Raw genomic sequence first — 27,840 nt, 5'->3', positions numbered from 1 at the left:
AGAATGGGGGGGGGGGCGGGGAGGGCTTCTGGAGAGGACTGCTTTGTACTCTGCTAGTGGAAACTGGAGAAAAGGTTGGTGGTTTTCTGTTTTCTTTTCTCTTTACTTTTGTGTGCACCCGCGTGTGTATGTTGTGTGTGTGTGTGTGTGTGTGTGTGTGTGTGTGTTGTATGTACTTGTTAGTTTGGGTATATGAACATGGGTGTGTACTTATAAAAGCCGGATGTTGCTGTCTAGTATCTTGCCTTGATCACTCTCCACTTTTAAGTTTTGAGACAAGAGTGTCTCATTGAAACAAAAGCTCATTGACTTGGCTAGACTGGCCGGCCAATGAGCTTCATTGATCCATATTTCCACTACAAAGAAATTCGGGAAAATCTCCATAGAATCATGCAGATCAGAAAAAACAAACAAACAAACAGATAATCTAAAAACTTATACATAATAGAGTTTTATTTATGTAACACTCCTCTGAGATGGCAAAATTATTAAAATGGAGAATAGACAAGAGATTATTTTTGGTAGATATGCAAACAATCACACATAAAATTATATGAAGCTGAAAACACACATGTGTGCACACATATAAACATGTACAAGTAAAATTGGACAAATATGGAGTTAAGATTGGTATGCTGTCTCACTGTCAAGATCCTGTGTGTAAAATATATCACCACAACTGGTTAAGGGATACATGGGGTCTGTTTGTATCACTTCAACAGCATCTGGAAAGATAGATGGGCCTATGCCAGACACATCAAAATGTGGTTACTGCATTCTCTGAAACACGTGTTAACAAACCAAGACTGATACATCAATGTTTTTCCTGCTATTATTTTTCAGAATTCCTCTTTCATGCAAATTTTATTTTAGATACAATTCATATATAACAATAATTTTGAAATTACATAATTAAATGCATGTTGACAAATGCATTACCAATAATCTCCTTGTGAGACAACTCCCATAATCAGTATTTCCTCATTCTGCTGGCAATCAGTTCCTAGGCCTTGCCATAAAAATAGGGTTTGTGATACCATAGTTTTGTATGTTTAGGATTTTGTTAAATGGTGATTCCATCTTTCAAGGGCCGCCATGCAGTCCTTCACTACCAGCCTCTCCTCCTGCCCAATCCTCCTTCCCCTACTTTCTGACACGTGTCGATTCCAGGAGAAGCTCCCAATAAACCTGTCTGCAAACCTTACCTCTGAAGGTGCTGCCTCGGAAATCTGTTCCACACACTGATGTGCTTTGATTTTATTTTCAAGTACTGAAGTTTCATGATTTGGATATTAACTATCTCCCAAAGGTCCTTGTGCTGAAGGTTTCTGACACTACTGGTAGGTAGTAAGAGGCTGACTTAGTGAACTGAGGTTACTGGGTGTGTGCCCTTGGAGGAGGTGTAGAGTTAGAAGGGTGCTGCCCCCAAGCTTCTATGAGGCCAACAGCTTCTCCCAGCACACACTCCCAACTGTGTACTGCTCTCCAAGCCTGCTAATGGATCAACTAAGCACAGGCCCAAACCTCAGAAACTGTGAGCCAAAATATGACTTCCTTCCTTATAAGCTGCTTACCTCGAGTGTTCTGTCACAGCAACAGGAAGCTGGCTAACTCCCAGGGCGTGTTCATTTTGATTCATCACAATCTTTTATCCCAACCAGGATTCATTGTACCAGAATCATGCAAATATTCCCTTCAAAACCTAGGGGTACTTCTTTGGGAAAACACCAAATAGTGGATGATGCTGGTGCAGTGGGAGGGACTGGAGGGACCAGAGGACCCAGTGGCCCAGGATTGGAAGGCTGGGGCAGCTTCTGCGGATGATTTCGCAGTGGTTTTAGGGGCCGTGGACATGATTGAGGCCAGCAGTGATCAAGGCCGCGGAACTCCTCGAGGTAAAACTGAGAACCAGGGGTGGATCCTCGTCCCAAGCTGAGCTACCTGGTTAAGGACATGAAGATCAAGTCTTTGGAGTGGTGCTACCTGTTCTTCCTGCCCATTAAGGGATCAGAGATTATCGATATTTTTTCCTGGGCGCATCCCTAAAGGATGAGGTTCTAAAGACCATGCCTATGCATAAGCAGACTCCAGCTGGTCAGCAGACCAGGTTCAAGGCTTTTGTTGCTGCTAAGGACTCCAATGGTCACATTGGTCTTGGTGTTAAGTGCTCCAAAGGGGTAGCTAGTGCCATCTGAGGGGCCATCATCTTGGCCAAGCATTCCATTGTCCCCGAGGGAACAAGATTGGCAAGCCCCACACTGTTCCATGCAAAGTGACAGGCCACTGTGGCTCTGTGTTGGTGCGTCTCATCCCTGTCCCCAGAGGCACTGGCATCGGCTCTGCTCCTGTGCCCAAGAAGCTGCTGCTTATGGCCGATATTGATGACCCCTACACATCAGCCAGGGATGCACTGCCACCCTGGGCAACTTTGCCAAGGCCACCTTTGATGCCATCTCCAAGACCTACAGCTAGCTACCTGACCCCCGACCTCTAGAAAGAGACTGTGTTCACCAAATCTTCTTATCAGGAATTCACTGACCATCTTGTAAAAACCCATACCGGGTTCTCTGTTCAGAGAACCCAGGCTCTAGCTGTGGCCCTCACAGGAGGGTTTTTATACAAGAAAAGTGAATTAAGTCTATTAAAAATAACAACAGCAAAACTAAGATTAACATCTTCATTTTGTTTTTATGATTCTCCCATTGGATAGATTTCAAAGTAGCTACATCAATTTCCTTTTTTCTGTTAACTGTCTTTTTGCACTCTCAAGAATTTCTTAGCTTGCCATGGTTTCATTCATTCAGTTAGACTTTTTTTTTTTTTTTGGTTTTGGTTTTTCCAAGATAGGGTTTCTCTGTGTAGCTTTGTGCCTTTCCTGGATCTCACTTTGTAGACTAGGCTGGCCTCAAATTCACAGAGATCTGCCTGGCTTTGCCACCTAAGTGCTGGAATTAAAGGCGTGTGCCACCACCACCCTGCCAGTTAGACCTTTATAGCCGGCACTGCCCACATACGTCACTCATTTCTTACCTGAGCAATATTCCTCTGTTTTTTCTCTTAATTATTTTCTAAACCATCGGTTGAGTTCAGGACTGCCTTTTTTTTTAAAAAAAAAAACGAATTTCCATAATGTCAGGTGTGTCTTGGTTATGTATTTGTTTTATGTGTGTGTCTATTCTATTTTAACTCTCCTAGTCTATTTTTAATAAATGCTTGCAAAGAGATAAGGAATGGGTCAATCCTGCCTCAAGTGACTGTGGAAACTGAAACCTCAGCTATTCTTCAACAAGGTATTCAATAGTTGACATTTTAGGGGGCATAGGTTTTCTGCTTCTCTGGGTTTTGTTATTAAACAATACACCACCGTTCCTTTCTTGTTCTGGTAATGTCATTGGTCATGGCTCAGAGAATCAGAGATGTTTTGCCAACACTGGGTGTGTGGCTAATGATTCACTTTCCCATACACTGTTTACCTATTAAAAATTCCAGTTTTTATATTGTTCACCTTTAAAGCTATAGCTACTAGTGGGTGGTAATAAGAGTTCATAACCTCTAATTTGATTAAAGAGTCTGTTATATCTGTCCTGTGTTATTTGTATCCTTGTGGTCTATTTGATTCAGCAAATTTGGTGGTCTCTCTGACAAATAAACACCTGCCTCTCCTAGCGTGTTGCTTGTAACCACTGAACATCTCTCTCTTCTTGTGCTTAGAGACCTTTGCTTAGTATTTCTGAATGCAGGGTAAAGGTTTTTTTTTTTTTCCAGCATGTTCTCTATGAAAGTGCTCCAAATCTGATCTTCATTTCCAAGAGCGCAAAAAGATTTATCTTTTTATTCTTTCTGTTGGGTTCTTCTCAAATCCACACCTCAGTAATTGTTTTCATCTCCCAATGTTTTTTTTTTTAACAGAAGAGTTTCTATTATCTTATCGATGAATATTTTGTCCTCTCACATAAGTCAAGTTCCCATATCCCATACCTACTTAGTAGCTATGAGAACATGGGCAGATCACGTCATCTCTCTGAGCATGGGTTCATCAGCGGCAAAGTACTAAGGCTCAGGTTGTATCCACTTCATAGCAGTAACACAGGACTGGAATGAGGTATCAATTGCACCTATCTTGGGTTGATACTTGGGGATCAGTAGATATTCAGGATGTCAGTAATTATAGTGATGATCATTATCATCATCTTCACCATAACCACCATCATCATTTTCATTCTCGTCACCAGCATCATCGTCCTTATTATTGTCCTCATCACCGTCATCCTCATTTTCATTGTCATTCTTACGTACAATGGCAAATACTTTGCCCAACGCAGTGGGAAAACGTGTAGCAGGCATTTATGGGGAGAGATTCTAGAAGAGGAAATTCGGCAGAGCACCCTTTCCAACGCCTCTGTAGGAAACACTGTTTCTGTCTACTGAAACTGTAGCTGAGCATTCCTGCAGGGGCGCCATTGGCCAGTTTGTGGTGCTGCTGGACAGAAGGGCTTCTAAAACCTGCTTACCGCGTCCTTTCTCTGGAAGTGATAACCTGCCAACCTCGGAGTGCTAGCAATTTACAAGGTATTGATTTCTCTGACTTTTGCACTGCTTCCTAGAACACACACACACATACACACATTGTAAAACTTGTTTCTTCCTTTCTACAATTGGATTTCTCTTATTTTCTATGTTCTGACAATAGTCCAATTTCGATCTTTGCCCTAGAATTTTAGCACTCTGTTTTCCTTTTAAACCAGCTCTTTCAGTACTAATATCAGCTAATGCCCTAAACTCATCTCTACTGATATCAGTAATACCCCAATCCCTCCTCCACTGGAATCATCTGCTGCTCAGGCCTGTCTTCCTCAATATTGACTAATGCTTCAAATCCCCTTCACAGAGGGTGAGGTAGAGATGTCTTTGGGATACTAACTGATGTTAACAATGTAAGAATTAGCTGAAAAAGAAACATTGCAACACATTTCTGTAGCAAAGGTTAAAATAGTCTTAATAAAGCATTAAGGTTGGTTTAAAATACAACTTACACATGTTACAGGCAACATTCCTAGACAACCTGGACCAGCAGAAGGTTGTTCTTCAGTAACAGGGTCCTGAAAGAAAGGACCAGGAGATCAAAGATAAGGGAACAGTTAAGTTTGGGATCAGGAGGTCTCGCACAAACTGTAGCTTATGCCAAGGCAGCTTACTAAGAAGTACAGCATCTTGTATTCTATTTCCAGGGGAGAAGGGGAATAAGGTCAGCAGAAACTATCACACAATGGGACAATGACAGTGAGAAGCTAATTAACAATGTTGCACAGAGGAAACACAAGTATCTCAAGAGCAGTACAGATTGAGCACACAGTGGCCTGGGATAACCACAGCCCCACATGTTGGGAAGGGTTAGATTCAGAATCTGAAGTCACAGCTCCAAGACCCTGGCACCAGGTCATTACTGGCTTGGCCAAGCATATACCTGGTTTTGAGAAGTAGCTGTGTTCCATTTCCATCAGGGCCTCAGAGAAAAGCTCCCAAAGTCCTGGCCCCAGGCTGTTACTGGTTCGGTCAAGCGTGTTCTGGAGTTTGAGAAGGAGCTATGTTTCTTCTCCATGAATAAGGGCTGTAGGCAAAGCCTTGGATGAGCCCAGACCTCAACACTTGGGTTGTTATAGAGGGGAAGACATTCTGCTGAACACTCTGTGAGTGGTGCTTGTCTCAATGCTAAATAATCCAGGAGGTGGTTTCTACCCTTATTTTCATTCTCTGGATGAGAAAAAAATAGACTTAATTGAGAAACTCAGGAACTCAAAACCACCTTTTACAGAGATAGAAATTATCTATTGTCTGGGGAACATCATGCAATGTGGCAACAGAAGTGGATTCCCAGCTCAATGAGCCTCCCGCCCTGCTCTCAGCCTGTCTCAAATACTTGGGGAGAGGCAGGAGTGGGTCTCTTGGACCTACACCACTGGGGGAGTTAAATATTGTTCAGCTGGCTGTGCTGTCTGGAGAAAAGGCGAAGTGAAGCCACCGCTAGCTTCTTTAGTGTGTTTGACCCCAGATTCTTTGCTCCCACAGTGTCCTAGAACTCTTGCCTGGCCTTCCACACTCCCAGAGGGATGCTTTTGTCTACAGGAAATCATCAAATAGATGCTGTTGAGACAGGATGACGGCAGTAGAAAGGCCTTATTCCACAGTCTTGTTGGTGTTACAGTGGAGTGAGTCCCGAATACAGACATCTTGCCTGTTGGTCCCATGATTTATTAGGAGAATTATAATAGCACAGCTGTAGGCAACTGTGATTGTGTCCTGAAGGGAGAGAAAGATTCTCAGTTCCATTCAGTTCTGGGGAAACAGCTCTTCTAGGTGTCCAGTGGGGAGAGGACAGTTCCATACCGTGTGATCTATCTGTGGTCATTCAAAGCTGCCTTGGATCTGGAGGAGGGAAGGGGAAGACTCAACTCTGAGAGCTACAAGCGCTTAGCAAGCCTAGCTCATCAACTGGGAAGCAGGGGTGGGGTGGGGCCTGATTTCTGAGAGAGGGGGAAGGGCACCTAGAGGATCCTCAAATTGCTGGATCATGTGTACCATATTACTTTAGATGAGGAAACTCAGCCCTGCCCTTTCTTAACTGCCAATTTCAGTGTACTGATGGGGAAGCAAAGATTGTAACTAGAACTGTTAGTATTCGCTTTTATAATATCATGTGTAATTGTGGTCAAAATAGTTTCAAACGAATTGGAGGGGTGAGAGAATGATCAAAATAGAGTGAGGTATTGTAATGAAGAAGTTAACCAAGAAGAGTATTGCAAATCAATTAATCAACTTGTTCTGTGCAGACCTTAAGAATTTACAAGATGTCCGTGCACTTTTTACATTTATTAATGTAGACAGTATTGCCTGCTTTTATGGATGAGGCTCAGGTGGGTCACATGTCTTGATTGAGGCAGAAGAAATCAATAAGTAACAGACGTAAGAAGAGTCTCGGTGGTGAGGGTGACCCTTCATCTCTTTCCCATTAGTTTTCAAAATCTGCTGTATGAGCAAATACCTTAGGCAAACTTTCTATTTAGGAAGCATAAATCTTGCTTATCGAAACTAGGAAAACGGTTGCCTCTCCCCACTTCTCTCTGTGGATTCTGCTTCCCTTTTTGTCCCTGGGTCCCTTTGCATCTGCCCATTTTGTTGGTTTTGCTGGGGTTGCTTGGTTTTGCTTTGAGACAGAGGCTCACAGTCCAGTCCAGGTGGGCTGGGAACGCACTGTGGAGCACAAGCTGCCTCCCACTCACCATCTTTCTGCCTCAGCCCGAGTGCTGGGACTGAAATCATGTGCTCCCAGACCTCGCTGCCTTATACACACTTACATATGAAAACTCTCGGCCCATTAAAAATGCAAAGGAATATTTATTATTGTAATTATAAAATGGAACAGCAATTATTATGAAAGCTGTTCACTTGATGCATACAATAATTTAAAAGTTCAAAATAGCTAAATAAATGAGTACAAATGAGCAGTTTTCATAAAATGAAGAGAAATTGTGTTAGGTGGATAACTTTAGGAAGTTACCCTTTCTCTACAAATAAATATTCATAAGAATTTAAAGCAGAATAATAAAATTACTGTGCCATAATTATTTATAGATTTATTCTATGTACATTAAATTAAATAAGGTTTAAGAATGTATTTAAATTTTAATTATGCAGTTCCATGTAAGCCATGCTTTTATTTATTTATTTATTTTTTGCTCATTCCTGTAGGGAGTTCTTCACATCTTGTAAGCATGAATTAAGAATGTCAGTTTTGTGACCTCTAGATTTTAAGGAAAGGGACAACTCTAAAATTAGATATGAAAAGCAGGTAATAGGGCTGGAGAGATGTTTCTGTCAGTAAAGTGCTTGCTGTGAGGGCAGGGAGACCTGAGTTTGATGCCTAGAACCTTTAATTAAAACAATCAGGGGCTGGAGAGACGGCTCAGCAGTTAAGAGCACTGGCTGCTTTTCCAAAGGACCAGGGTTCGAGTCTTAGTAGCTCCCAGCAGCTCACAATTTGCAATTCCAGTGCCAGGTGATCTGACACCTTCTTCTGGCCTCCAGGGCCACCAGGCACAGAAGCAGTGCACAACACCCATACACATAAAATAAAATAATAAAAAGAAACACACACATGTAATGTAGCTTTAGTATTATGTATCTAGGGGCTATGATCTAGGTGCCTGGCATGTCCACTACTATTTGAATACTGTTGTCCCAAGGCTTTCTCTCAGAGCAGTATGAGTGTGTACATATGTGTGTATGGGTAGAGAGCTCATATGTGCAAATATAAAGAATGTATGTATATTCCTAAGTTCACATAGATGCACCACAGAGCTTTGTCATCACCATCCATTGCTGATGTTCCATCCTTACAGGAACACCCTACTCACTAGTGTGTGTGTGTGTGTGTGTGTGTGTGTGTGTGTGTGTGTTGTGTAGCCCATCTCTGTGCAGGTACGCATGAGTGAGCGTGCATGTGGAGGCCAGAAGTCAGTCTCAGGTATTGTTCCCTAGGAACCATAACACCCTGATTTTTTTTTTCAAACAGAGTCTCTCACAGGCCAGGAAGTTACTGATTAGGCTAGGCTGGCTGGCCTGGAAGCCCTATGGATCTGCTAGCCTCTACCTCCCTGTCTCTGGGATTGCAGGTGTACTCTACCATGCCCATCTTTTGTTTCTGAGAGACTGAATTCAGGTCCTCATGCTTACAAGGCAACCAGTTTACCAACTGTGCCCTCTTCCCAGCCCCTCTCCAAGACCCCTTTCTTACCTGCCTGGCTGCTATCACCGCTGCTTTCCATCTACTAGGCTCTACGATACGGCATCGTGTACACAATGAGCTTCTTCATCCTTCCCAGCCTTTGTCACCCTGTGCCCAGGTCCTGTCCCACTTCCCCACAGTGCTCTGCTCAGTACACACGGGCTCTGACTTTCCATGTGTATCTTTTCTGACAACTCACCAGCTCATCCACTCAGGAGGAGTCTCTCCTCACCCTCCTCTGGATCTAACATCACTTGCCCAGGGATTCCTCAGCATCCTTCCACTGGGCCTCCTCTCCACATTTCAGCTTGGACGTAGGTAATAGGATGTAGGATGTAGTTGTTTAATGCAGAAGCCCTCGACTGCACTCAGGTTCCATCTCTCTCCTCTGGGGACACTGAGGCTCCCTAACTCTTGTACCAGGTACAGAGGTCCCCCTTCTTCTATCTACCTCAGGGCATAAGATCACCTTCTCCAGGAAGGGGAAGGAAGAGAAGTAAAAGAGAAGGCTCGTAGTTCTTTTTGAGACGAATTTCTCCTGTCTGGCATGTTTTCTTTGCATTTTCACTCTCACAGTTTCTTTCTCCAGGCTACTATACTTCTGCAGACAAATTTTGCCCTTAATATCTGCCATGAGTAATTTCATAGAATTGAAAAAGATTTACTGTGCAATATATCCTTAATTTGATCCCTGCCCTTAGGTAATATAATCTGCTGAGAGATTTTATTGGCATCTGCCTTAAAATTGCTTTCAGACTTAAATTTTACTATTTGGGGGTATAGAAGCAATTGGCGTTTTCAGTCCTGCAAAGAGTCAATCCTTACACATCTTCACTTCCTTTCATTTCTGCTTTCAAATTGGGAAATTCTTCCCTGGGCTTATTTCTTCTAATACCAAGCCAAACATGACAAATATCACAAAGCAAACCCTCTAACATCCTATTTTCCCCTTGAGCTTTTGTCTCACTCACACAACAATCTACTTCCTAAGTTACATGAGTGACAGTTTTGCTAAATACTGGGTTGCCATATGACACATGAAACATAACCTATCTAGCCTCAGATATCAGTTTCCTTGCCAATGGCCATCTGCAAAGTCAGGAGTATGTATTTTGGGTTGTGTTTTGCAAGGGCATCCAATTTTTAGTAATGCAAGCTGCATTAATCACAACAGACCAGTTCTGTTCTGAAAACAAACAATCCAGTTTGTTTTAAATCATCTTGTTTCTTTTTTTTTAATCTTCACAATGAAATCAAAGGTGGAATTTGTACACCTTTGTAGTAGAGTCAGTTGAGTCTATCCTGGGATCTATTTTCTCTCATTTGGCCAATTGATCACTTCATTTCTGAGAACGTGTCTCACTAGTTCATACTGGCCTACGTTCAAGCTACAAGCTTCGAACTTGCTATGTAGCTGAGGATGACACTATATTCTTCATTGCCCTGCCTCCACCTCTTGAGTGCTAGGATTACAGGCATGCACTGTCTTGCCTGGTTTACTTGGTGTTTGGTATCAAACTCGGGGCCCTGCACATTCTAGGTGAGCACTCTGTTGACTGAGTTACATCCCCATTTCAACTTCAGCACTTTACTGCAACAAAAGCTGATTTACTGATTGCATGACAGGTCTTGCTCTGGTGGTGGGAATGGAGTGAAGGCTCTACTTCACACAGACTCTCCTCTTAGTGACCCAGACTATCAAAGATGTTGCCATTGAGACTGGAGATGTGGCTCAGTGGTTAAGAGTACTTGCTGCTCTGGTAGTGACCCAGGTTCGATTCCCAGCACCCGCATGGTAGCTCACAACCATCTGTAACTCCAGTTTCATGGGATCTGATACTCTCTTCTGGCTTCCACAGGCACCAAGCACACACATAAGGCACATATATACACTCAGGCAAAATACTCCCACATAAAATAAAATGGATAAATATAATTTTTAAAGTTTTACCATCTGCCACTGTGTCACCTGAAATGACCCATCTCTGGTTGTTTCAGCATGGACCAGAGACTAGAGAAGGGAGAAAAGTCTGTTTATTGCTGCAGACTAGACTTGACAAGAACCCTTCATTGTCATATATCTGTGGCCAGAACTAGTTATATGATCCCAACTAACTGCAAGTGTGCTAAAAGTGTAGTCTTTCATGTACCATAAGGGAGACAAGATTGTGACCAGTTCTAGTAGTATCTTCTACATGTACATTTTTATTAGCAGATTCCAGTTGTAGGTCTCGGTCCATGTTATTAGTTATGAAGTGTCTTTTCTACTTATTCAACAGACAATTATTGAGTACTTATGTTCTAGCTAGTCTTCTATAAACTGCAGATTGTGTATAGTAGTAAAATAAAAAAAATAAATGCCCACTTACCCTTAAACAGATAGATCTATAATCTAGTCTGTAATGTATGTGAAATGGTGATGAATGCCATAGGGGAAAATGTAAGCAGAAACAACATGATCCTGGCATGGGAATAGGATTCATAAAGTCAAATATTTCAGTTGGAAATGCCTATTAACTAGTTCACTATGGGGTGCTGAATGGTAATCCCCTAAATACCCATGTCTTTATTCCTAGAACCTGTGACTATCTATGTATGGTGGTTTGAAAGAAAATGGCCCCCATAGGCTCATAGGGAGTGGCACCATTAGGAGGTACGGCATTGTTGGCGTAGGTATGATTTTGTTGGAGGAAATGTGTCACTAGGGGGCGGGCTTTGAGGTCTCAATGCTCGAGCAAGTCTAGTGTGGCATTCACTTCCTGCTGCCTGCTGATCTGGATGTAAACTCTCAGCTCCTCCTCCAGCACTGTGTCTGCCTGCTTGCTGCCATGCTTCCCACAATGACGATAATGGACTAGACCTCTGAAACTGTAAGAAGCCCCAATTAAATGTTTTTCTTTATAAGTGTTGCCGTGGCCATGGTATCTCTTCAAAACAATAGGAACCCTAACTAAGACACTATGTTACCGTCCATGGAAAATGAGCCTTTGAACAGGCGACCAGATTGAAGTCCATGAGATGGGATTATGTGTCATTCAGGTGAGCCCAGTGTTGTTGCAGGAGATACCAACAGAGTCAGATTCAGAGACAGAAGCGTGACTATGGAATCTGATAAAGAAAAAAAAGAAGAAGATGTTACGCTACCAGCTTTAGGAGTAGAGCAAAGGACCTGGAGTGAAGCAGTATGAGCAGCCTCTAGAAAGGCGAAGCAGTGACCGCCAAAGGAATGCAATGGCCGCTTGATATTTGACCTCTGAGGTCCCTCAGCTACAGAACTATACGATAATAAATACACATCATGTTAAGACACCAAGTGTCCTGTTACATCAGCAATGGGAGACTGAAGAAGTGAAGTCTGAGCCGAGAGCTAAAGGGGCCGAGGGAGGGAATCCGGGGGATAGATGAGGGAGGAGATTGGACGATGAAAGCTCCCGAGACAGTAGCGTGTCTGCCATCTACATGGGGGCAAAAAGGGCGTCAGCGTGGTTGGAGCCAAGTGAAGGAGGGAGAACCTTCTAGGGGAGGAGGAGAGAAGTGACACAGCCAGGCGGTAGTGGGGGAGGGGGAGGGGGTGTTCAATGGTAGACACTGGAGCATCTTGCCTTGCAGATTGTATTGGTGTGCCTCACATTTTAAGGAAACCCCTGCTTAAGAGTCAGTGATGCAGAGGAGGAGACCTTTGGGCAGACACTAAAAATTATCCATATGAAAATGATGAGACGGTGAGAGGTGGTCAGGGTTGAGTTCTAGTCTGAAAACAGATTGTAGGAGATTCACTTCCAGATTGGATGTGAGATGTGATAGAAGAATACAGAATGACTCAAAGGTTTACGGTTCGAATAGCCAGATGGATAGATCACCACTTGCCAAGGTGAGAAACAGTGTGTGAATTTGCAGAAGAGCAAAAGTTTAGTTATAGAAGCTGTCGAGATGGCTCAGTAGTTAAAAGAACATATTGCTATTGCAGAGGACATGGTTTTTGTCCCAAGCAGCCATGTTGCATGGCCCATAACTATCTATAACTTCAGGTCCAGGAGATCTGACACCCTCTTCTGGTCTCCAAAGGCTCCTGCACTCACATAGTGCACATAAATAGACTCGGGCACACACACATATACACATTTTTAAAAGCTGAATTTTAAATATAGGTTTAAGATAACTAAGTGGAGACAGGAACCATTTACACACACTGGTTTGGTGTCTAGAAAGAGGTAAGCCCAAAGATACACATTTTCAAGTATCCAGTGTGTGCATGGACTGTAGCCACGGTATTGGATGAGATGATCAAGGGAGATCAGATCAAGAAGAAAAGAGGTCCCAGTGTTGAGCCTAGAGCACATTGCACTTTGGAGACTAGGGAAAGGAAGAATAACTAGCAAGGCAAAACAATGACAACGACAACAACAACAACCAAAGAGGGTGCTGTGGTGAGCTAGGAAGGGCACAAGAGGCTGTGCATCAACAGCAATTGAAAACCTTTTAGGGCTGAGTCAAATTCTTGTAAAAGGTGAAGCGACATTCAACACTAACTATCAGCATAGTAAAATATTAATGTTAAAGTCTATAACATGAAGTGATTCCCTCCCCACCACTCAGATTGAAGCTAGGGCCTCATGCATGCTCAGTACATGCTCTACCACTGAGCGACACTCCAAGCTCCTCTTTATTTTCTAATTACGCTCCACGGGCTATGCTATAATTCTGTCATATGACACCATTTTAGTGCACATGATTCATTAAATCTTTGCAGTAATAGTCAAATCACTCGCTAATCTTTAGAAATTGCTTATTTGAAGGGGTTACCCCTATCTAAATGATGGCCCTGTCCAAGCTATGCCATGATAAAGAGAACAAAATCAAATGTGCAGAAATTCTCTGCTAGCTTCCCAGTCACTGACGACTTAGGGTGTCAAATTTATATCAGTAGTACTTATCAGGGTGCCAAATTCTCTCAGCTTCTGTTGAAAAGCAATTACACTAAAAATGTTCTATCTTTCCCAATCTTTTAGCTCTGATATTATTGAGATTTTGTATATTAAAAAATCTTTATTATCAACTAAATCAGGAAAGTCAGTCCGGGATGTCATGTTTAATTGGTAGATATAAACCTTCAGGCCAAGCAAGAGGCAGGGTGCTCTGGTAGCCAAGGGCACTGGCTGTGTGCTGGTCCAACTGAGTTGTAGTCTCATTGTCAGCACTCCGGTTTTCAGTTCCCTAGCTGTGCCCCCATTGCTGCATCTGTAAAGATGGGGAGGAGACGAATTACAATATTGTAATGAATTAGGTTTTATCAAACAGGGAGAAAAATACATATTGAGAGTTGTCATTTTTATTATTAAAATTCCTGTTAATTCATGTGAAAGGAGGTTATTTGGAGCTTTTAATGAGCCTGGGCAGTTAAATGGAGGTGATATTTGACAGTCACCCACACGCTGGGAATCCCCGATCTCAAACTGTCTCGAAAGGCCCCACTACTGCTACCCATTTTCTCTGCCTCTGAGAGGCAAAGCCCAAGGAGGCTACAGTCCTATGTGGCCATTGAAATGGACATTGGGATCAGCTGCAAGGGCGCCAGGTTAGAGCTTTGGAGGACAAATGAGCTTAGATGATTGTTCACTTAAATACCAGCATCACCGGGGGACATGGACTACCCGGGCTAGGGTCTATGAGAACCAGGATCTAAGACTGGTGATCTAAGGGAGCCACAATGGGTCTGGTGGCATTCTGGGAGCATGGAGGACACCAGAGATGCCTCCAATGCGGGTACCACAGTGATCTTTAGGGCTGTGTGTGGTGCCTGGTGGAGACTAGATGATGCTCTTCCAGTGTGCCTGCATGGGGGATTGGGCGGGCACATACGTCAGTGACCAATGAGAATGAAAACTGGCCTACTTTCTGGAGAGGGAACATGCCCCAGTCCCACCCCTGCCCACCTGCAGAGGTGGTGGTTAATTCTTTTTGTTTGTTTGTTTTGTTTTTGTTTTTTTCGAGACAGGGTTTCTCTGTGTAGCTTTGAGCTTTTCCTGGAACTCACTTGGTAGCCCAGGCTGGCCTCAAACTCACAGAGATCCGCCTGTCTCTGCCTCCCGAGTGCTGGGATTAAAGGCGTGCGCCACCACCGCCGCCGCCGCCACCACTACCCAGCCCGTGGTTAATTCTATAATTTATACATTCTGTGGAGGAGGGAAACAGACTGCAAAGAATGGCTGTGGTTGGAGACGACTCTCAGAGGATTCAGAAATGTGGCCGTTTATAAACAGTTTAAGTTTCAGACAAGCGGTGGAGCTGTAGTTCTGCCTGTGTCTGGATAGTTGCCCCACACTAAGTTCAAATACATTGAGATCTGACTCTTGGACTTCTGTGACATGGAGGATGTCAGTGTTCTGGTGAGTTGATGGTGGTGTGAGCCTGCCCGAATGGAATTGGTGACTTTTTTAAGTGGTTTTAATCAACAGATGGACAGAGACATAAAATGGGGATGGAGATAGGGGATCGGGAGTACTTTCTTAAGATAGGAGAGAGCAGCGTTTTGCATGTAGATGAGAACTCCTGCAGAGAACCCGCTTCTGAACCTTAGCCCAAACTTGCGGGGGGATTGTCTAAGGCTGTGTATGTTTTCACATTTTCTCCCATTAATCTCTCCGTAATCTGCTAGGCATTCCTTACAATATTATTTTTCTTCTCTAGCCGTAGATGCTGTCTGGATTCATTTCTGGATATCTCTTCTTCTTCCTCTATTTTTAGTATAAACTCAGCTTGATAAATCAATAAGTACCCATGTAGCCTGCATATCCTGGATGTGTTCTCCTTTCTCTGCCAGAAGACCAACATTTCAGCATCTTAAGCCACAGCCTGGAAAATCAAATGCCACTCTATAATACTGCCTTTGTAGATAGTTCTATCTATCTATCTATCTATCTATCTATCTATCTATCTATCTATCTATCTATCTATCTACCTATCTATCTATCTATCATCTGTCTGTCTATCTGTCTGTCTGTCTGTCTATCTATTCTCTGTGTAACAGCCTTAGCTGTTCTGGACCTCGCTCTGTAGCCCAGGCTGGCCTCAGAACTCCATCTGTCTCTGCCTCCTGAGTGTTGGGATTAAAGGTATGTGCTGCCATGCACAGCTCTTGTATTTATCTATCATCAATCTGTCTGTTATCTATCTTCACCTATCTATGTCTACTCATCCATGTCTGTTTACCTATACCTCTATTTACAAGCCTGTTTGTGTGGTGGTATTGTGTTCCCCAAAATATTGTGCACCCTAATAAATTGATCTGGGGTCAGAGAACAGACAGCCACTAGATACAGAGGCTAGAAAATGGTGGCACTCATGCCTTTAATCCTAGCATTCCAGAGACAGAAATCTCTCTGGATCTCTGTGAGTTCAAGGCCACATTCGAAACAGCCAGGCTTGGTGACACATGCCTTTAATCCCAGAAAGTGAGCCTTTAATCCCAGGGAGTGGTGGTAGAAAGCAGAAAGGTATATAAGGCGTGAGGACCAGAAACTAGAAGCATTTTGGCTGGTTAAGCTTTCAGATTTCTAGCAGCAGTTCAGCTGAGATTCATTCCGGATGAAGACACAGAGGTTTCCAGTCTGAGGAAACAGGATCAGCTGAGAAACTGGCAAGGTGAAGTGGCTGTGGCCTGTTCTGTCTCTCTGATCTTCCAGTGTTCACCCCAATACCTGGCTCAGGTTTGATTTTATTAATAAGAACTTTTAAGATTCATGCTACATGTTTGTTTTTCTGAAAAGAGTCCAAACTTCTGTTATGCTGGCCTGGATACAGATCTCAGACTCACAGATGACTACTTAAGTGAGACATGATTCCTCTAAAATGGGGGCAAACCCAGGCACACCTTAGTAGTGTTGCTATGGGGAATCAAATGAAGGAAAAAAGTGAAATTCTCTAACAGGTCTTATTTACACACCACAGCAAAAGGTTTCTACCTCATTGGCAGCATCATATAGCTTTGGCTTTCTAAAATATGACTGCCCCCCTCCATGTTTCTAACTACTGATGCATGGGGGTGATTGTTCAGCAACCAGTACTTTTTTCCAAATGGAATGCCGCCTTTACCGATGTAATGAATGCCACGGGGAGGTGTAACAACCTGAAGTGTGTGTTTTCTGGTGACCTTCCCAGATTCATGTCCTACCATAGGCAGTGAGATAACTCTATTTGCAGAAATGTGCCTTTAGAACTCTAGACCGTAAATGAAGGAGCAGTCAATCACTCCTGTTATTTTTAGTTTCCTTCTTCACAAAGCACAGAGTCGGGTTCAAGGAGCATAAAGATCACCATTAAACATATGCAACCAGTAGCATCAGTCCCAAATTCCTTCGAGGAAGAAACTCGGAAGGCTTAAATGACATGGAAAAGAACTTTGTTCTCTTTGTTCTCCTCAAAACAGCCTCTGGCAGATTAACCAGCATGTCGGTGGTGGTGGTGGTGGTGGTGGTGGTGGTGGTGGTGGTGGTGGTTAGTAGGTTGGGTAGTTGTGGTGGTTTGAATAAGAATGGCTCCCACAGGCTCATATATTTGAATACTTAGTCATCAGGGAGTGGAACTGTTTAAGAAGGTTAGGCGGTGTGGTCTTGGGGAAGGTGTGTCATTAGGGGTAGGTCTTGATGTTTCAAAAGTCCAAGCCTGCCCCAGTCTCTCTCTCTCTCTCTCTCTCTCTCTCTCTCTCTCTCTCTCTCTCTCTCTCTCTCTCTCTCTCTCTGTGTGAGTGTGTGTGTATGTGTGTGTCTTCCTGCCTGTTGTCATGCTCCCTCCTGCCATAATGATAATGGACTAAATCCTTGAAACTGTAAGCAAGACTCTAATTAAATACTTTCTCTTATAAGAGTTGCCTTGGTCATAACGTACCCTCACAGCAATAGAACAGTGACTAATATAACAGTCATGCCTATCTCATCTCTGTCCACCTTAAACTTACTGAACTCCTCACAGCTTGCCTTCCAGCTGGGAAGGTCTCAGTGTCATTTTTAAGCCCATGTTGCAGCTGACTGTTATGGGTCAGTTGGTGATTGTATGCAAATGCAACTTAATTTAGTATTACTAGGGTAAAAACATTCCTTCTTGGGGCTGGAGAAATGGCTCAGCAGTCAACAGTGCATACTGCTGTAATAGTGGACCAGCACAGCGGATGGTTCACAGTTGCCTCTAACTCTAACCCCAGGACACCTAGTGCCCCCAGCCTCCATGAACACCTGCACTCACACACACATTACCCACACACAGAAACACACACACACACACACACACACACTTGAAAACAGTAAAACTAAATAATTAAAAAAGACCTAGAGAACTTATTCAGAACACACAGGAAACACTCAGTGGCTCCTTGATTTATTTTTGTTGTCCAGGATGCTATCAACTGCAGTGCAAACCACCCCCCTCCTGAGAAGGTCCATCTGGTGTCAATTGTACCTTCACCATCCTCCCACACCCACAGCTTTCCCCAGAGAGGTTGGGCAAGACAACTCTTATCTCAGCAATGTCACAACATCTTGGTCAATTTTTTTTTTTGCTACCTTATTTTTCTTTCTTCTTTTGATAGGTCTTTCTATGCAGCCCAGGCTGACCTTGACCTCATGATTCCCCTGCCTCACTCCACTGAGTTCTGAAATGACTGGTGCATGCCACCCTCTCCGCTACAACTCTTGGTTTTAGTCAATGGGACAAAAACCATATTGGAATCATTCCTGTTGGTGACAGAAAGTCTTTTTCCAGTCTGTTAACGTTTCCCCCTCTCAGTTACCTCCCCTGACATTTCTAAAATGTTAATATCATTTTTCTCTTGAGAATGATTAATAATTAAAAATAAAAGTTTACAAAACAAAACAGTCAAGTGGAGAGGGACTAGGAGAGAGCTACCCTTAACTATAACAATGGCTTTCCATGAGGGGATTTCAAGTCGGTTGGTTTTCCTGGCAAAGGGTACCAGAGGCAAGCACAGCATGAAACTCTGGGTCTTTTTGAAAAGGGGTTGGAGTTCTTAGGCACTGATGGGTGTCAGAGATGAGCTAAAAACAAACACTCACATGGAAAGAGCAGTGGCATTTAATAAAGTGATTAAGCAGTGACATTAAATGAATTCTCAGGCTATTTTAAAGTGATTAATGTGGGTGGATGGAGGCCCGGACTCACTGTGGAAAGATAAGAGGATGTTTTTCTTGATTAAAATTATCAGCAATGATTCTCAGAGGGCACTTTTGTTTGATTGTCCTGGGTGGTAAACAACGTTGATTATTAAGAAGTTTTCTCCTCCAGGAAGCTGAGGCAGGAAGATCACAGGTTCAAGGTCAGCCTGAGGTAAGACCTAGTTTCTAACAACAAAACCCCTCTTCCCCATTGAGGTGGAAAGTCCCTTTGACCTCTGAAAGAACGAAACTATTTATGAGCAGATTCTGAGTGTTTTTGGAACTGTTTAGAGGCGGTCTTAATTACTCCGCATCTTTCTGTCTTATCTCCTAGGTGGCTTTCACTACAGCTCCACTGTCCTCCAACAACACAATGATTAAGCACCTACTTCCAGGATAATTGGGGGAATTCAATGCAGTACTTCATGCCAAGTGATCAGCAAAAAAGCCCAACACACAGTAATTGTTAAAACATGTAAGACAGCATGGTCATCATTTACTTCTGTCTTTACTGCTACCCCCAGGGAGAGCAGCTCTGTGGAATGAGCCTCCCAGGGCTCCGCCTCTGTGATCTAACCAGCCACCCTGTGTAAGAAGTACACTTGTGTTCACCAAGCCTTGTTCGTTTATGTACTACCACTGTAGGTATATGATAGAAACTTGTTCAATGAATCTGACCTGGATAGAATTTACAGGTGAATGAAAGATGAATAAATCCCATTCAGGCAAAAAAAAAAAAATGCCTCTAGAGAAAGAAGTGTCTAAATCTGTTTCTGTTTTAGATGGGGTAATGAAAAAGGCAGAAAGGACATTTAACTCACAGTTTTGGTGAGTAGGAAGTCCAAGAGCTTAGTCCCATTACCCACTTGGTTTCCTGTGAGGGTTTCATGCTGTCTCATAACATAGTAAAAGGAGATTATGAGAGCAGACTTGCTTTATAATAACCTGTTCTTGTGATAATGAACTCACTCCTATGAGAATGTCATGAATCCCTCTTATAGACCTCAGCTATTAAAGGACCCACCTCCAACATTGCCAGAACAACAGTTGAATCTCACCATGAGCTTTGGAGAGGATGAACCATATTCAAACCCTACCAAAAGGTAAATGGAATGACAGTTTGGGAAGGTGACTTGGGATTCTCTGGTCCAAGTTCCTACTTGAAGAAGGAACACAGCCTCAGTTCTCATCCACATGTCCCTTTGTCTCTCCTTTAACAATAGGACTAGGAGGCCAAATGGATCTGAGCTAACTGTAGAGGAGAAAACTCAGGTCAGAGCTCTTTCTTGAATTGTTCATTCCAAAGCCATGGGAGGGGTCCTAAATAATCATTAAGTAGTGCTAATTACTAAATAATCAAATAATTTAGAAAAATGTAAATGCATATAATACCTTTACATACTTTATATATTTGTGTATAAATAATTTAAGAATATACAGGACTACATTTTCTATCTTTCTATACATTTTACTTCTTTTTCAGTTCTCAGATTTTATGGACACAACTGTTTTTCTAAGAAACACTGCTTATGGAAGTCCTAGGATCTATGCTTAACAAAACGTTGTGTCTACCTTCGAACACCTTTGCTTTTCTCCATGGGACTTTGAAGACAGATGGAGAATGAAAACTCAGGCCTCTTTTACAACCTCCTGAGCACTGGGTACTATGGTAGGAATGACTCTGGCTCTTTCAGCTCCATGTTGACACATTCCTGTATTGAAACCCAATTACCAATTTGACAGTATTTGAAGATGATTGTGTCGTAAGGGGAAGACCCTTGTGAATGGGATTAGTAGCCGTAGGAACATAGCTATAGATCCCAATCTGGTGAAATGTCCTGCTGAGTGCTGTCCTCGCTGTGCCCTGAACCTGGATGTGGTCCTCTGCCTTCCTTTGTGTTTTTCCAGATGGAATCTAGAGGATGTGCCTTGCAATTGTGTTTAAATTGATCTGTCCGGAGAAAGTTCCGGGAAAGGGCTGTTTTGTTATTGTTTAGCATGTGCTTACTGGCATTTATTTACATATTTTTCTGATCGTGTTTTTCTGAACTCAAACGACCTTCCTTAGATTGCTTTCTTTGTTACATCTGTGTTTTGAAACTGAAGCACATTGAAACTGAAGTGAAGTTGTCTACAGCATTAGACTGTAGTTCACCCCATTCTCTAAGGTCCTCAAATTCTGGGTCCAGCAGACAGCTCTGCATAGACTGATGAAAGTTGACAGTACCCTTCTAAAAGAGGTGCCAGGAAGCTTGCTGGTCTCTCTGCCCTGTGAGAACAAGTGAGAAAGCAGTGTCTCCAAGGAGCCAGACAATTAATGTGCTAGCATCTTGATCTCAGATGTCTCAGCCTCCAGAACTGTGAGGAAAAAAAAACTTCTTATTGTGTGTAAGCTAGCCAGTCTATGGTACTTTGTTATAGCAGCCCAAACAGGTTAAAAAAAAAAAAAAGACTTAGATATGAAGTGGCAGGCATTCTCAGGACTATTTTATACATTTGTGGTAAAAACAGGAAACAAAGAGATTCAGAAGTCCCTTAAGTATTCGAGCCAAGACAGAGAGGACATGGCTGAATAGAGAAGAGTCCAGCCTGCCAACATCAAACACCCAACAGACGGCTCACTTGGCGTCAACATCATTTTCTTTTTTTTTTTCTGTCCCTCACATGAAATTCCTCCCCCTGCTCTGTCTCCTAGTGTGAAAAGAGAGAGCTACTTAACAATCAAGACCATTTCAGGGCCAAGACAACCAATTAACAGTAACACTTTCCCCAAATTGCAAACATCCCCCACCTTTGCAAACTTTTTAATCCAGGGGACAGACTTCCACATCCCTCCCCAATAGAGCTTGGCCTCCATCCACCAACATCAATCACTCCAGGATGGCCTGAGACCCTGTGTAATGTCACTGTCTCATCCCTTTGTTAAAGGTCATTGGTCCTTGACTGTGGAGATGAGTTTTGTTTCCCATTCCCACCCATCTGTCCCACAGTCTGAGTCTAAAAACATTTATTCTCTCATCAAGGACAATTGAAGACCTCTGTTGAGCCCCAAGTCTTTGAACCCTCACTGAGGTCCAAGACATTTCGGTCAAGGTGCTAGAATGTGGTGTCCACAGACTCCACAAAGATGCATTCATCACTGGACCTTGAATGGTTTTCCACTCTCCTAGGCAGAGGTTGGAATACGGAAACACAGCTTTTTGCAAACTATCATTTTGAGAAGGCATTCAATTTGTGACCTTCCTTGAGAGAGCACTATCCTGAACCATAGCTAGAGAGAGGGACCAGGAACAAGCTTTCCCACTGGCCAAGTGTTGAAGACTGGTGATTAAAAAAAAGGGGGGGGGGGGCAAGGACTTTTGTGGCTAAGGATCTTATATGTAAAGAGAGGCGTGTAAACAAAGGAGTAAATGGAAGTTTGTGAAGTGAAGATGTCTGTCCCAGGAACTCGGTGCAATACAGTGTGGAGCTGCAAAACTCGTCTGGGGACACTGGAGGAGAGGAAGGGTTCACCTAGTAGTGGCTCCGGAGGACCACCAGGTGTCCTGGTGGATGGGGAGGAGCTTCTCACATGGCATCCCTGAAACTGTGCTTGGGACAGGGCTGTGGTGGGAAGCCACTGGCTGGACCCGTGTGCTTTTCAGAGCTTGCCTGTCATGAGTACTAGGAAGGCGTGCACGCGTGTGTGAGCGTGTGTGTGCAGGTTACAGTGTGGTGTGTGCTTGGGAGCTTCTCTCTGCGCACATATCGGAGGCTGTCTGCAAGGCAATGAGGCTTATTTAACATTCACTGTGGGACAAATAAGAGAAAATTAAAAGAGCAATTTTAGGAGGGAATAATTGTTTTCCATACACTATAATTACAACTGCCTGTAAATGCTGCTATTATAAACGAATCTGCCGTTTAGAGTTCTCTTAAATTCTTTCCGTAATGAACACTTGCTGAAGGCGGGAGACCTCGGCGACGCTCCAGCCGGGGAAGCTGGGCCTGCACTGACCCCTGGCGTCCGCCTTGGGCAGAGACCTCCCACCGCAGGCACAACGCCTGGAGCTGGGCTGGGAGTACTGCCTTGTCCTTTTCTGTCCTTGGCATTACAAAAACCCGGGAGACCCTTGGGACAAAAGTAACTTAGAATCTCAGCTGTCCCGGGTCTCCTGAGGCGATTTCCTAATATTTGTGTCGGCACTATTTCTCTTTGCCTGTCTCCTTCACCAAACCGCACCTCCCAACTGTCACTCAAAACCCTGAAGGTCGTTTCTGATCTTGCCTACCATGGGAGTGAGCAAGCCCCTCAGCTGCTCACACTTGATGGTGTGCCTCCTGCGGATCTCTCCATCCATCCCTGATAGACACCAGCCGCCATATCCCTCCCGGATGGTACACACCAGCCTCCTGAGTGACTTTCTTGCTTGAGACTTAGTGTCTCCAGGGATCTTCCACTTTTAACTCACAAATTTATTCCTCAAGTAACCTTTGATGAACCAGAAAGACTTCTGTTAATTGCTTTTAATAAGTCACGGCATGAACTTGGCTCTATCACTTGGGCAATCTCCTCCTTGTTAGGTTAGGGGCAAGAATAGTGCTTTCCCATTCTTCTGTTCTGAAGATTTTCACTATCAGTTCCCTCAGCGCCCACCCTTTCCCTTTGTTTCCGAGAAATCTCTTGAACCAAATAAACTCGATGATTAAAATAAAATCATTTCTTTCTTTTCATGAAAGACAGAGCTGACTGATAATTGAGGCATCTGGTCAGGAGAAGATAACCAACATTATCATAAAGAATGAACATAATCCCAGCCAAAGGCAAAACAACACTCTGATGGTTTATTTAGTCAGTGCAGCCTTATCAAGACGAAATCTAGGGTCTCTGTTAGCTATTTTGGAGATACTGAGAAAAGCACATTGCTTCATATTCCTATATTCCCTATGATAGTCTGAAAGAAGTGACCCTTGAGCTTACACCTACTCTGAGATTCTAAGTTTCTCCAACACTGGCACCCCATAGTCCTCTTGTCATTCTCCAGAGTGAGCATAGCCTTCTTCTTTAATTGCACCTGGTCCATAAATAAATATTCCATCTCCAAAGCCAGCTCTAATTAATTAAAGTTGGGAGGAGTTTGCCATGCCACTTGCAAATTGAGCATATATGTGTAAAGATCTCAGAACAAATTAATTTCACATAGATTTAATGATTGATTATTTAATGCATGGTAATTAAGCATTTGGGGGAGGGTATAAAGAGTCTAATTAGTAATAATTTTTACACTGCCAAATTATATTTCCAATTTCTCTTTTTCTTTTTGGCCCATTAGTTATCTGAACATTGCCATTTTCCTTTGATGTTATATACCATTCATTCTCTTCCCTCCTCCTCTTCTGACTGTGCTCATCATTCATCTCAGGTAAAGGACTATGTTCTCCAGCCAAGCCATCACCATAGATTTCATAATCCTTTTTCTCCACAATACAAGTCTGGCTTGTGAAAGAATAAGGGAACCAAATTCTTCCCAGCTAATCAATGAATATCAACCTCTCTCTTTTCTCTGTTTCTTCCCCCTTCTTTCTCCCTCTCCCCAAAACTCAGTATGCAGTTCTTAATGGTCTCACAAGCAGAGGTGGGGAACAGTATGAAGTAAATTTAAGAAAGACTAGGAAAAATTGAATCATGTAGACTGCATGCTAGATAAGAGTGTTACATTAATATTAAGTTTGGGTTTGAGGTTTATATTTATGTAGGATGAATATGCCTAGAGATTTAATGTGCAGCATGAGAACTAACATTAAGAATATCATATTGCATGCCAGGAATTTACTGTGTCAATTTTCAGTATTTTTTTAACCACAAAAAGATATGTGTGATGATAGTTATGTTAATTTGCTTGGCTGTAGTAGTTACCTCACTATGCTTAGGAATATCAGTGCCATATGTCTTAGATCTGCACAGTCTTAATCAACCCAAAGTATTAATTAGTCTGTCTATAATAAAAAGATTATAATTCTATAAGAGAAACTATTCACATTTATGAGTGAGTGCTTTCAGGTACTTTGGAATAAAAGAAGAAAATCAAGAAAGAAACAAAGGTGTGCTGCAGGAGTGTGTGTGTGTGTGTGTGTGTGTGTGTGTGTGTGTGTGTGTGTCCCTCGACATTACACAGAGAGATAATGTGGCAAGATGCCAGCAATTGATGAATCTGGGTGAAGGATCTCTGGGTGGTCATTATCTTGGCTTCCAACATTTCTGCAGCTTTCAAACTTTTCAAAACATGCCTTGAGATAAAGCCTCTTTTTGAACCACTTGGATGCTATCATGTTATTATTTCATTCCTTTTCTTTCCTTAAACCTTGATTCATCCCTGCTGTCCAAATACCAGGAGGCGGCTTTCTCCTTGTATTCAATCAGGATGGGCTAGGTTATGCTGCAGTGACAATCTGAAAATCCCAGGAACTTAAACCATCAAAGGCTTCTCTCCACTCGTGCTATGTGTCCATTTCAGATCAGTAGGAGATAAAAGCCATCTTTGTGAGCATCTCAAGTACCCTCATTCTCACCTCTTAAGGTGCCATGTCTATGAAGTGGATTCCCCCCTTTATTTTCAAAGGAAGAGGTTTCTTTCCTCTTATTTAAAGATAACTGCTTCGCATGAACTCTGGACCCCTATCTCCTCTGGGATTTTGTTCCCACAATGTGTGTCTAGTTCCTCCTTCTCTATGTTTCTGGCCCTCTTCTCTCCGTGTATTTTAGTTTCTATGTCTCAGACAGATCCTGTTTGATTCTGTTAAACCTGCTAAGTTCCTGGTCCTCGCCTTTCCTTTTGCTGATGTCTTTCTCCATTTCCTGACATGCCAATCTCAGTTCTTCACACAAGCTGACATTTGCTCCCCAATTATACTGACACATCTTCTTGAAAAAACGAGTAGCCATTTTAGTTCTCTGTCCTGTTGGTCTTGATCTCTCCAGAGAGACGCTCGGGAACACACCTCCCATTCCTTACATTCTCCCTCTGACTAGGGTCTTTTTGTGCCTAATTGTTGATGTTCTATTCCTGTCCTCTGAGACTGCTGTTTCTCCTTCAATGTATCATTTCTCTCCTGTTATCTTACTTGTCAGAGTCCTCAAGGGGCCTTTCTGCATTTGCCTCCTTTGTCCCTCTAACTACTTTTCCTGAGATCTCTAATACGGGTCTCACACGAACTTCTCCAGCCTTGATCTTGCCTCTGCTATTCAGCTTCATCATCCCAACTGTTTCTATGACATTCCCATTTGGGGGGATTGCCATTGCCTCCAAGGAACACACATTCCAACTTTCTCTTCTCTGATATTTCATTTTATCCACCTTAGAGACCTCTTTTTTATGACTAAGTTTCTAGCCCAGTCGAGTCTTGTGGGAGTCTTTGACTTTTCCTTTTCTGCTCTCCATCTTCACTTCTGATAGCCAAGTCTTAGAATTTTCCCAGTGATAAGCCCACTGTACTCGCCATACACACCATCTTAAGCTTATTTAGATGGCATAGTCCGATGGGAACTATCTTTTGTTCCCTCCCATTGGCAGTCAGCTTGCATTCCTTCTTTCGTGGCAATGCCCTCTTACTACTGACCAGCTCACACGAGCATCAGACTCAGATTCCTCAGTGTTAGATCCTAATTTGGCTTCATCCAGATGTTCAGCCTCCTAGCAGCCCTTCCAGGCTCAGACCCGCTTGGGTCCTTCTCCTTCTAATACCGATTCTATGTGTGGTTCCTATTCTCCCTCCTCACTCCTCACCTTCATTGTCTGTATCCTCCTCCCCTCTCCCCATCTGCTCCTCCTTTCCCTTCGTTCATCGTCTTCACCCTCTCCTCCAAATCTTAGCCTTCCTGTAAGGTCTCGCCACCTCCTCCATGAAGGCATCTCTCTTGCTCAGGCTTACACTGACTTTTTTCTTGGCCCACCAAGACCAGTGAGTCACAAACCATTTGGCTGTTGATTGTTGGGTGTACACGGTCCTTTCTTTCTTTTCCAGGTATTTTGTGTGAAGTCCTGCAGAGAACCAAGCACAGCGGTGGGCACGTGGCTGGATCAGCAGACGTGTGTGAGTTGACTATTTCTCTGAGATCTGACAGGAAGTTTTAGCTATCTTTTTGTTTCTCCTACCCAAGGAGGAATTCTATCTGAAAGTTGCTTGAAAATATTTTTTTGTTGTTGTTGTTCTCCTCAGAACCATATGGAGAGATTTGTTCCCTTGAAGCATGGCTGGTGATTGCAAAGTCCCAAGACAGCCCATTTTCTGCAGCAGCCACATCTATATTATTACGCTGCTACATAATCTCGCATTATAGAAATCTCTGCATTGCCTTTTTGCCTCCCCACACTCGGTTAGCCCGTGTTTTCCAGCTTTGCCATTTTGCTGATGAATAGTAATTTTTTCCGCTTATGTTAACCCATTTAATCCCTCGCCCAGTTCTTTCAGGGTTGGTCATGCCCTCTGATTGAGACTGTTTTCCTGCACAAAATGACACAGCTCCAAGCATTTCAACTCGTTCAAGGCTGCAGAGATAAGAATCACATCCAGTTGTTTTGTTGTCGCTGTTGAAAGTTGGTTCCAAGCTCTCTCTGTCATTCAGGTTAACTGTTTTTGTTTGTGTTTTTGTTTGTGAGACGCTCTTTCCCTTGACTCACAGTATTTCCATCTACCAGGGAACATTTATTATATGGAGTGTAATAATTAACTTATAAGCATCTTCCCTCTCATCAACTGGTAGGGCTTACTGAGAGTAGAAACCGGGTTCTTATTTAACCTTGTGTTTTCGTTGAACAGCCCTGGCTATGTCTAACTTAAGTCATGAGTGAATGAGTTGGAAAGACTGTGATTTGCTCTGTCCTCGTCTTACAGAAAAGGACACCGACTGTGTGCTCA

The 27,840-nt window shown here is 43.0% G+C and overlaps 1 protein-coding gene and 1 long non-coding RNA gene across 2 annotated transcripts in view; one reads left to right on the top strand and one right to left on the bottom strand.

The window, feature by feature from the left end:
* Window positions 1-27,840, bottom strand: part of LOC107401539 (NXPE family member 4) — a 232,061-nt gene that overhangs the window by 105,189 nt on the left and 99,032 nt on the right. The gene's annotated exons all lie outside the window — the stretch shown is intronic.
* On the top strand, window positions 18-27,016 carry LOC143274246 (uncharacterized). The gene is made up of 3 exons (XR_013052734.1): window positions 18-74; window positions 19,280-19,404; window positions 26,947-27,016. It is a non-coding gene; the product is annotated as an uncharacterized LOC143274246 (long non-coding RNA).

This window comes from Peromyscus maniculatus, chromosome 7, assembly GCF_049852395.1.
Source record: "Peromyscus maniculatus bairdii isolate BWxNUB_F1_BW_parent chromosome 7, HU_Pman_BW_mat_3.1, whole genome shotgun sequence".
Classification (NCBI taxonomy): domain Eukaryota; kingdom Metazoa; phylum Chordata; class Mammalia; order Rodentia; family Cricetidae; genus Peromyscus; species Peromyscus maniculatus.
Note: the sequence above shows the minus strand (reverse complement) of the source record. Positions and strands in the feature narration are given on the sequence as shown.